Source organism: Rhea pennata, chromosome 1 (genome assembly GCF_028389875.1).
Source record: "Rhea pennata isolate bPtePen1 chromosome 1, bPtePen1.pri, whole genome shotgun sequence".
Classification (NCBI taxonomy): Eukaryota; Metazoa; Chordata; class Aves; order Rheiformes; family Rheidae; genus Rhea; species Rhea pennata.
The window spans coordinates 68,730,102-68,740,314 of NC_084663.1; positions in this window are offsets into that span (position 1 = coordinate 68,730,102).

The window sequence follows — 10,213 nt, forward strand, 5'->3', positions numbered from 1 at the left end:
ACAGCAGTGCAACTTTGTCCTTCACGTATGGTTTCAGAGAGAGGGTAAAACACACTGTGGGTCTCCACAGTTTCAGCAGAGAAGCACAGTACTTTCTGTGGCCCTGCATTTTAACTGCGTGACTATGCCATGCTTCTGCTCTCCCAGTGACTGATACAGCCAGGAGAGACCTGGTACTTGTTCTGTGTTTCGGGAAGATATAAAGGGAAGCAAGTGTGTTGTTGAGAGTCAAGCCTCATCCACAGCCTGGGCTCAGAGCAGAGCACATGGAAGAGGGTGTCTCGTGCTGGAGTGCAGTGCCTTGGAGCGAGGGGCAAGCACATCACTGGTTTTGTGCATTTTGGAGGAGACCAACCCATTGCTTTTTGACTTGGCATTGATGGGCAAGGTAGCAGGAGAGCCTACACCACTACATCCATTTTTCTGAAGTTGGGTCATGTTGGGTTTTCTGTATTATTGTAAGTTTGTAAAGAATGTAATCTGTCTGTCGGGGGCATAAGGAAAAAACAGAGCCTTTCTCTTTTGGGGTCAGGCTGCTCTTTTGTTGCTGTGTTTTTTGTTGTTGGCTAGGGAGGAAGTGTAGTGGCCATGGGGGCAAAAGTCTGGCCTCGATCAACCGACTGCAGCTATATCTGATTGCAGGTATTCAGGGCAACAGGCTGGTGAGCCGATGCTGCAGCAGAGACCTGCACCACGCTGTGAAAACAAAACCTTGCCTTGCCCTCTTTCCATGGGGAGAGTCAGACTTGCGCAGGGCTCTGCACCAGGGCATTTTTTTGGGTGGTATGACGTTGCACTTGAGGGCTTGTGTTGCTCATCTTCAGATGATTAAAAAGAGCTTGTAGGCTGCCTATGCCATTCAACCTTCGTGCAAAGGAAAGGTTGGATTCGATGGCTTGAATTTTTCAGCGCAAGAATGGTTCCTGCTGCAGTTGCTCCCCGTAAGGCACCTCTCCCCAGCAGGGCTCAGGTACCACGCATTGCCATCAGCCACCTCCCGGGAGCCCTGGCTATAGCCCCTGCCTCCCTCCCCATCCTGTAGAGCACAGTGTCAGGGATCCTCTTCTCTCTCCTGCTGCTGCTGCAAAGTTGTGTGAACTTTCCTGGTCAATACTGGAAAGGGGAATGCTATTTATTTTTATATTGTGTATATTTTGTCTTGGTCTGCTGATTACCTTTGTTCCCCAAGAGCGACAGTTACCTCAATAGTTAGTTTAATACTGTGTGTTGGGTAATTTTTTTAAAGATCTTTTTTAAAAGCTTGATCCTTGGAGGTCTGTAGATTTTATTTCCATATGAATTGGTTATTTTGTATAAAGTATGTTCTTAAAATAGCAATCATTCTTGCTGTATGTGTGTTTTCTTGTCTCCTGGATGGTGGTGGTCTTCCTTTGCAAGGGGGGAGTGGAGAGGGGAGGGAAGGGAATGCAGCGGTCTTTCTCAGAGAGACAGAGCACTGGGCTGCCATCAGATGTGGTTGTACCACCTGAAAACCATTTACAGGAGAGCAGCTGGAAAACTACTTGGGGTCACTCTGCCTTTTGAAGCACAGCTGTCTGCATATGCACAACTGAGTGGAAATGAGATAATGTCACCAATGTCCTGTGAGTCACTGGCAGGCTGCAGGTTTTCTCCAGCTCAGTCATGGCAGTGTGTGCTAGAAGACCTGCTTGCCCTCAAAACACTGTGCGGTCTTTGGACTCACGTAGCCCTTTCCCTCACATTCACCCAAAACCTGTCTTTGCTTTAAACGGATCACTGCCCTTGAGTAAAGGCCATAGTGTCTTGCTGCAGTGAAGGATGAACTGAATGTAGGTTCTTTCAAGCTCATGTCCAACAATCTCAATCCGTACCAGGCCCAAAGACGCGATTGCCATTTGCTATTTATTAGATCTCTCATGTGAAATGAGACAGTGATTGCAGCCTTCTGAGCAGACAGATGTTTTTGAGATAACATGGCACTGTCTTACAATGGACTCGGCAGCTGAAGTTGGGAACTGGCTTTACCATTTGATTTGGAAAGGCGCCTGCCGTACGTGTGGAGGCAACTTGCATTTGGCTCTTGCTTGGCTGGTCCCTGAATATATAACTGACTCCATTTTGCTGATCCAGCAGCTTTTCATCAAGAGAGAATTGGTGCGATTTCTTTAAAAGATGGTGCCAGCAAATGAGAAAGCTGGGGACGAATGGCAGAAGGCAGGGGGGCACGATGGCTGCGGGGCAGCGTACTGTGAGCTCCTTCCCTCTCCTCCCGGTGAAAGCTCCCTCTGTCTCCTTGAGGGCTAGTAACAGATGCTGTTGCTCACATCTTCTTTTACTGCCAAAACAGCTTCACAGAGCAGTCTGCTTACGCCACCGGGGCCCATCTGCCCACGTCGGCTCTGGGGCTGTCGCGTGGGCGGGGGCCAGCGGGCTCATCCTAAGCTTGGCTTGCTCCCCACCCCTGCTGCCGGAGACCCAAGATGCCTCTGAAAGGAGAGGTGCACAAAATGTGCGTGGGCAACGGGGGACCCTCCGCTTGTTGACCAAATCAGTGCCGCGACGATGTCCCTGCAGGTCGTCTTCCCCTCTTGGGTGCCCTCAGCAGCAAGTTCATCCCCTTGGTGCGTTATGAAGATGGCAAACAAACTAAAGCAAATTAATTGATCAGGAGTTGATCTAAATCCCCAGCTCATCTGAGCCTTTTCTGCCACCCCTGCTCCTGCAGGGTTTCCCTCGGAGCTGATTTTACCTGTAGGATTTGACTTTACTACACCTCTAGATCTGCACTTGTATTGTGGAACCTGCAAGAGCTCATGGTGATGCTTTCCTGCCCCGGGACTTTTGGAGGACCCCAGGACGTGATCTGCTGTTGCTTTACACCTCGAGCACCCCAAAATGGCCAGACGGCTGCTCTGAGAGTTTCCAGGCCCAGCTGCAATCGCCGGCTGTCTGAAGAGGCACTCTGCTCTGAGGTGGGGGTGAGGTAAGACCTTCCCGGAGGCGAGCCCAGGGCTGCTCTCGGTCACGTTTTCCCCCTTCCCCCTCTCCCGCCACGCTGCCAGCTGGGGCCAAGGTCCAAGGTGGAGGGGAGCGAACTGCCCAATTTAGGAAGGGGAGGAATTCGGTCGCTCCTTCAGTCCCAGGAAGTGCTTGGGTCAGAGGGGATCGGCAGGAGGACGTTTCTAATCCTCGGGCTAAAGCGGCGCTGAGCTGAGCTGACGCTAATTGGAACCAGTCCCAAGAAGGGTCTGCAAGCCGCTGCGCCGGGAGCAACTCTGCACCCGAGGCGAAGACAAAGCTCATCTGTGCTATAGGAAATGCCACATCCTAACCTTGGCAAGATGCTATCACCAGTGTAACAGGCAATGTCAAGCTAGGCCATTTGCCCCCTCCCCCCCCCCCACAACTTATTCTTCACCTCTCTAGTTTCTGCTGCCCACGATTCTCCTTTCCCCTCCGCATCCCCCTCACTGGGCTGGGAAATCTGCCCCTTTGGGACAAGACAGGGCTTTCCTGAACTCTTAAAACAAGGCTTTGAACCGCTGGCTTTGTTTCTAGCTTCCTTTCTCCTAGGATGTTTCCCACCTCCACGTTATCTCCAGGTTTGGGAGGCTTTTTTTTTTTTTTTTTTTTTTTTTTTTTGGTGCAGCGATACCGGAGCAACTGGCTCGCCTGCGCGGGCTTCAATGGGGAAGGGCCGGACGGGTCAGCTTGAGCGGCTGCTCTCAGTGCCCGGCTTGGGTGCAGAGGCAAACGCCACAGCACCGCGGGCGGCCACCGCTTGGTTTCCATCACCATAAGAAAACGACGCGTTACGGGGAAATAAGCCAAAGCCAAATGTTGGCTCTTAGCAGCAGAAACCCATACCGGCATGTCCTAAAGGAGGGACAACCTTCCGCAGGGTCCCAGGAAAACCGCATCCAGGTGTCTCCTGCTCCTGGCTGAGTGTGGGAGCCTCGAGTGTAGGGTGGCTGTCATGTCCTTTGCAGAGGTCCATCCAACTTTGTAGGAAGGTTTGCTAGAGGTGCTGAACTTCAGGTGTCTGGTGGGCACCTAACAGGGAGGGAAAACCAGAGTGCGCTTGGCACACAGCGGTGTTTTGGGAAGAAGTGGGGGGTTGGGGGGAGAGAGGGTTGTGTTTTCCCCTAAGGAAAGATTCCAGCAGGTAAAGTTCCCATCTTGAGTTTTATGACAGAAAAACCTATAAAACCGCAGCCCGTGGCCGCCGCCAGGGCTTCGGCTTCAGCTGGCTTGGGGGAGCGCCGTGCAGCCTGTCACGGGAGTCTACGTGAGTTACGCCTCGAGGGCCTTGTTGGCCAAGAGTTACGCCTCGGGGCCTTGTTGGCCAAGTCCCCTTGCTTGCGGGTTTCCGGAGTCCTGGAAACTTGAAAACTCTTGCGCCACGAGGTTAGTCCCCCCGCCGTATCGTGGGCTGCCAGCATGCAGAGGAAGGGCTATGAGGAAGCTGTGATAGCACGTTTCTGTATTCTCAGAAATGTTCTGTGTAGACATACATGTTAGAAAAAAATATATACATCCACTTAATTTCAAGTGGGGTTGCTCTGGGCCCAGAGGCTCGTTTCTGCCAATGTCGAGTGATCGTAAAAAGCTCACTCTCTTGTCATGAATTCGCCGAGTCTTCCGGGGCCGGTGGGCAAAAGTTGTTTGCAATTTCCTCAGGCCGTGACCTCTGTTTTGACCGTGGCGGAGGAGGCTTGCAATCCATCAAACGCGGGGCTCGTCCGGCCACGGGGGCAGGAGGCCTCCTCCGGCCAAGCCCGGCAAGCGATGGAGGCTGCGCGCGTGAGGGGTTTTACCGGACTGAGCTCCGGGGAGGCTCCCACGCTTCTCGCTTTCAGTGGGAGCGGAGGCAAACTGGGAGATGCTTGCAGACCTACGACTGCCTCTGAAGCCCCAGCTGCTTTTATGGCTTGTGAGGGTTTGGGGAAGATCCTGCACTGCTATGTTTTGTTAGGAAAATAAGTCCCATCCCCTGGGAAATAGCCCCTGTTGGCCTCTGCCTCTCTGCAAAGGTTCCCGGGAGAAATCCGGCAGAAGAGCACGTGTTGCCCGGCACCCCAGTGTGTCCCCTGTGAAGACCTACCTGCGTGTGAAGTGCATCTTCCCTCCTGGAAAGGAGCTGCAGCCTGTGCCTTGCCAGTCTACCCCATCTACCCCCGCTTCCCTTGGCAGCGGGCCTCAAAGCGCCCTTCCTCCGATCTCCCCTTCCCTGGGGAAATGCATCCGGCCACCACTTCCCTGCTTCCAAATAACGGTTCCCTGGGGAGTTGTTATTCTTTCACAAACGCCCCTTGGGCAAGCTCAGAGCACGCCTAAGTTTTAAGGTCAGAAGGCAGGATTTCAGTGCCTCGTCTGGCACCCTGCGAAATGCCAAGCATAGGATTTCAACATCGAGATCATCCTTTTTAGCCCAATCACTTGCACTCAAACTATTTTTTTCTCTTTTTTCTCTTTTCCCTTTCCTTTCCTTTCCTTTCCTTTCCTTTCCTTTCCTTTTTTCCTTTTTTTTCTCTCTCTCTTTCTCTCTCTCTAACTTTCTCTTTCTTTCGTTCTTTTGTTCTTCCAGGAAGAAGGTTTGTGCTAATTTCCAGGCACGGCATAACCATGATGTGAAGAAACATGCCATATCGGTGAGGATCCGTGCAGCACAGGGAGAAGTGGAAGGGACGGGACTGTCCTTTTACACCTCTTGAACTGAAATCCTCGTGCTGCCTGCGGGGCAGGCAGCTCCCCCAGCTCGGAGGGAGAGGAGAGAGCAATGCGCGGGCTCCCCAGAAAGTCTGTAGGGGACAACCCAAGCTCGCCCCTGAACCCAGGCTGCTCTGTGAACATCGCCCTCCCCCCCTACATCGGGCGCTCTCGCACTTTCGAGCTGACATTCCCGTACACCGGCAGCACGTCTTTTCCGCAGCTGCCAGCTGGGAATGGTGGGGAAGCAGGCTGTGGTAGCACTGCTGGAGGGAAGAAAAGGGAGGAAATTCCAGAAAGGGAGCACCTGCGGGACCCCCCCCCCCAACTCCCCAACCTGCTGGCTGTTGCCCTGGGGATAGTGGGCTCCCTCCGAGCTCAGAGCCTGACTGAAAGCATTAGCTGGGAAGGGAGCTGGGATCCGAGCTGCACGCAGGGAAGTGGAGCTGCCACCCCCCGCCCCAGACCTCGGCAGCCAGGCAGCGCTTGCATCTGCCCTTCCCATTGCTCGTGCAAGGGAGCATCCCTCTGGGAATATTGCTTGCCAGAGCAAGGCCATGTACCTCAGCGCCCGTGGCTCTCCCGGCCTGACTGGAAAATGCCCCTTTCCCTCGGGTGTTTTCTGTTCCTTGGTTACAACCCAGGAGATGGGGCAGATGCCTTACGCGCCCTGGGCACTGGGAGTGCAGGAGAGCAGCGGTTACCGTCAGCCAGTGGGTGTTGGTAGAGGATGGAAATGCAAAGCTGAATGTTAGCTTTCCCTCCTGGAGATTTCTGCAGCCCTTTCCAGAGCCCCTGCAATTCAGGGTGAAGCCTGCTGCTGCTCAGCTGCTGCCTTAGGACTCCCTCTCCGTCTTCTCCCTGAAATGCAGGTTTCCTTGAGGTGCACACATAGCCCGTCTGCTCTACATGACAGAGGGTGTTTTAAATCCTTTGCTACACTCCTGAGTGACTGCATCTGCGGCCAGGAGAGGGTCCTATGGGGCTGGCTGCTGGCCTGCTGGACCTGTAACTCCAGAGGATCCCGCTGGCCAAAGCAAGCTGCAGAGTGGCATTTGGCAGCCGTCAAAGGAGCAAAAATATGGAAATGAGCAAAGTTAAATCTTTCCGTTCCTCCTCCTCACTCCCTTAACTCTGAAGGGCAGATACCCTCCTGCAATGTAAAAACACAAACCAGAAAAACTGGTACCAAGGAATCACAGAAACACAGAACAGTTGAGGTTGGAAGAGATCTCTGAAGATCATCTACTCTAACCCTCTGGTCAAGGGCACTTGGTCATCTGCTTAGCATGGTCTGGCTGAGGCATCACCTGCCCTTTGGCACCCAGCTAGTGTAACCACTTAAAGGCGGCGTAGGATGTTCTCTCAGGGTGGGCGTCCGCAGGTGCAGAGCAGAGGGCTGCGGGGCATGTGCAGCTGCACGTGCCTCTGCCCTGGGTGTGCAATGCCGGCCCCCATCGCCCACGTCATGCTCAGCGGTCGCAGGAGCTGGGAGAAGGCACGGCTCTGCCCCATCCTGTCTCTCCGAGGGTGCAGGCGGGTTTGCTTGTGGGGGATCACTGCACTCAGGCACCCGGGCGATTGCCAGCTGGTCTCTGCGGTGCGTGAGGCCATCGCTTCCAGTCATCGCAGGTAGCTGGCAGTTAATGAAAAGGGAAATGCATGATGAAAAAGGCATGATTAGTAAAAAGAGCAATAAAACCGATCAGAGGCAGGGAGATATGGTACTGATATACATTAAATAAGGAACAGGGAGATGCCAGATGGTTGCTCCACTTTCTAACTCCAGATGACTTAGCAAGCGGTCACTTAGTGGAACGGAAAGCCAAATGGTTCAGACTGGATGAAAGCAAACACTTTGTGCCTCCCCACGTAGCCCTGGTGAGGCGGTGGCAATCGCTGTGGCAGGACGGTATTGGCAAAGCTGGCGCAGCAACCATTTCAATTGTTTTTATAAATTAGTATCCTTTTCTGAATTGCAGCAGTATTTGCAGCTACTCTGGGATAAAAATAACAAAAAAAAAATAAATAAAAAAAAAAAAAAAAAAAAATTAGACCAAAAGTGATGAAGTGATCATGGCGCTAAGTCAGGAGTGATTTCCTCTCACACAGCAAAGCAGCACTCCCTCCACGTAGGGTGTTGCCGCAGGCAGGATGTCAGCACCGGGTTGCATTTAGCAGTTTGGCTGTGCCCATCCTGAAACTGCAGTGATGCTCCCGACGGAAGTCCCTGCTGCTCAGCCAGAGTTTCTCCTTCCGTGGACCGTTCCGGTCGTACGGCCTTCTAGGCTAACAAACATCCAGGGGCCAGCAGGGACACCCCCCCCCCCCCCCCCCCCCCCATATTTGTCACAGGAGCCCTTCCTCTTAACGCAATCTTCTCACCACCTTGTGCTCCCACCGCTTCAGCTCACAAGAGATCGGAAAGGGCTGCGAGCAGTGGGTTCACTGCCTCTCATGGTGTGAATTAAGCCTTCATTCCCCTTACTCAGGAAAGGCCAGGGATTGATTCTGGTCATACCCAGAGAGCACACTCAAGCTGGTAAGCAGCGATCTCTTCTGGCCACTGTTCTCAAAGGTGAGTGTATGTAAATAGCCACGTGGCTGTAGATAGACAGACAGATTTGTGCATATACATATAAATATATATTCATATGTGTATACACACACACACAAATACATGTATGATGTGGTGTGCAGGGATCTCTGGGGTATCTCACTTCTGCAGTCTATGGAGCCAACATCTTGGGAAGTTTCTGTCTCCTGGAGCATCTGACTCGCACTGATCAGCACAAACACGGACAGGGACTGTGTGGGGTATGCTGTGCATACAGGGTATGTGGGTTCCTGCCTTTCTGAGCAACAGAGCTAAGTAAAGAAGATAATCATTAGTGGTTGAGTGATTAAATAGCTGCTAAATGACTCAAGCTGAGCCTAGTCTCAAAAAATGATCCCAATATGCTTATTTATTATAAAGCCTTTTGAATTAGTACATAAGCAAGCTGTGGAACTCCTTGCAGGATGTCCTTGAAGCCACTGGATTTTTTTTTTTTTTTTTGAAAAAGGAAATACTTCTATGTTTAAGAAAAGTATGAAATAGTATCTCAGCTTCTAGTTAATAAAAACTCTCATAGCGTTATCTTGAGCTTCATGACTTACTTAAAGCTGATCACCAGCTGCAGTGAGGAGGCCGTTTCCTTTTGTGCTGCAGAGTATCAGGATCATTTTAGGATTTCTTTTTTTTATGTCTGTAGACAGCAGAGGCCACTGTTGCAGGCCATGTCCTAGAATAAAAAGGCAGCCTTGGGCTGCTGCACACTGGCGGGGAGGTGAACTTTTGGGTAAGGTGCTGCGGAGCAGGCCTGCAAGTGCCCTGAGCACTCTTACCACGTGTGTATGGGCAGGCACACGCTCACGGTGCAGCTGCGATAGCAGCTACGTAGGGTGGGTGCTGCGAGCGCGGCTGGGACAGTGGCCAGTGTGTGTTTCTGTGTCCAGTGGTGCTCTCCATCCTGCAGCACCAGGGCTGTCCTCTGCAAGAAGCTGCTGATGCCAAAGAAGGATAGGATACCTGGGAGCTGAGTTAGGGCTTTCTGCCTGGTGGCTGCTTTTCCCCAAATTCAGTTTCAGGCTCCTGGAGGGTCGGGTGAGGGCTGCTTTGAACTGGGAGGCATGAAGGGAGGTCCAGGCTGCTGCTTGGGGCCATGTCACAAATTCCTCTGGTGCAGGGATCCAGCCCTCAATAAGTCCTTTGTGTCCCAGAGAGGTCTCTGCAGTCCTCCCCCCTCCTACAGCCTGAGGGCAGCGGGCAGGGAGGGCTGGGAAATGACCCAGACAGCTGCGGAAAGGAGCCGCCAGGCTCCTGCTGGCCCAGCCCTGGCAAGCGATGCTACCATTTGCTTTCAAAGGGTTTGGAGCGGAGAGCAAAACCCCTGGGCAGAAGTGTGGACTGAGTGGCCATACTTTAACTGCTCAACATTGTGCACATCTGGGAAAATACTCATAATTTCATGTTTAGCCACAGTAATAATATGCTTATGCTCCCACTCCAGAGTTGCACTGAGACTAACTTCCAGCATTTAGCTGCTGCTAAAGACCAGTGAGGGGACCCACGGCCCTTCTGGAGCCCCTTAGGGAAGAGCACCCACCCAGCTCCAGCTGATGTGCCAAGAACGCTCTGCGGTGGGCCCCAGCACAGCGTTGCTGCAACCTTCTGTCTAAAAAGGGACTTTCACTGGGAGAAGGATGTTAAGATCCCACCGCAGGCAACAGTCAGCAAGTGGTGTGAGAAATAACGCTGCTTATACACAAGGCTGAAGAACCAATGTGGACCATCTTGCTACAGCAGAAAGCACAAGTTTCCAGTATAGCCCAGCACTGGTTTGGTTTGTAACCCTCACACCTCCAGTACCTAGTGACCGCAGCATGTCCCCCTACAGGAGCTGCACACCAGGCAGCCTGCCAGAGGCAAGCTGAACTGAAAAAAGTACTACAAGTGCTAGCAGGGGACTCGGGTGACCTG